Source organism: Alligator sinensis, unplaced genomic scaffold (assembly GCF_000455745.1).
Source record: "Alligator sinensis unplaced genomic scaffold, ASM45574v1 scaffold601_1, whole genome shotgun sequence".
NCBI lineage: Eukaryota > Metazoa > Chordata > Crocodylia > Alligatoridae > Alligator > Alligator sinensis.
Window position 1 is genome coordinate 859,791 of NW_005841905.1, and position 1,492 is coordinate 861,282.

A 1,492-nucleotide genomic window follows, 5' to 3' on the forward strand; every position below is an offset into this window, starting at 1 on the left:
CCCTTGGTTATTCCTGAGTACAGTTACGGGTTGAAGTAATTTAGTTCATATTATGAAAAGCTTCATCCTGAGTACTTATACATCAATTGTCTCATAATATCTTCACTCTTGGCACCTCTTGTCATAACATTTGACATTTAAACTTCATGTCTGGGGGCTTATTAGGACCTGAGGGTTTATGGTTTTGTGTAGTTCAAAGTTCCAGAGCTCAGAAACAAGCAAAATGACAGAATTAGTATAGTTTACATGTATCCTTTTCTGCAAGTCTGATTTCAAGAAACTGTGATAAGTATACAAAAAAAAAATCTATATATTGCTGTAAATGAATTGCATAATGAAAGAGAATCACTATAAGGAGGCGTTTATGAAGACTCGTATTTTCCAGATCTCCCAAATAGCAAAAACTCTTCTAATTTTCCAACGTCTCTACTTGTACAAGCTAGTTTTGAGTCATTTGTGCATGACATCATGCTCATTTAAGGTGTGCATTCAATTAGCTTAGCCAGATTTACTTATAATTTCCTACTTGGAAGTTCTTTAGCCAGAAGCAGTAAAAATAAAATCTGAAAAATAAGTCTCAGATAATTAAATGTTATTTATTTATTTTCCCTTCAGCTCTCCAGACAGCTCTGATACTATTGCTTAGGGCATCTTCCCCTTGCCTGTTCCTCTCAGGAGCATGACTTTCAGAAACTCTCTCATTTTAATTGTATCCTACAAAGCAGCTCAGAATAGAAAATTAGAAGCACTGCAGGAGACAATGTCATTTAGAAACATCAGGTCTGAAAGACTTTGCACTAAATTTAGGATACTGAAAGGCCTAAATGTGAGTGAATTAAACCTAGCCCTGGAAGGTGAATCTCACTGTAGCTGGCCTACTGATGCCTGGGCTGAATGTGGCCTATTATCTTTGTTTTTAATTATCACATTCCATAAACTACAGATATTACAGTTTGATGATTATAGTCTAAGAGATGTTTATACATATTTTCTTTTAGCATCAGCTACTAGGTTTGTGCGAAGCGGCTAGTATTCGCTTTGGATTCTGCCAATTTGAGGGACAGTGATTCAATCTGGTGATTTGAATCCCTGTCTCGATTCGATTCAGCTAAATCTGATTTGGAGATTTGGCTGCTGCCGAATCACCAAATCAGATAGGTCCGTCCCCCATAGCCTGGCAATGGCTGCCCCATCCACCCTAGCTCCTAGGATTTGGGGGAAAAAAAAGTCCCGACTCAGCAGGTGCTGCAGGGCAGGGGCAATCCCTGCTGCCCCCCACTGTCCCACGCTGCATGGGGGGGCTCTTCCATGAGCCCCCTGAAGCCCCAAGGCTGCTGCATGAGCAGTGAGTCCTGGGGGTTTTCTCTTTTTTTTTTTTTTCTTAAAAAGACCGGGAGCTGGGGCATGTGGGGTAGTCAAGGGGGGGTTGGGGGGCTCGTAGCAGAGTCCCCCATGCAGTAGGGGCTTTTTCTAAAACACCAGAAGCTGCAAC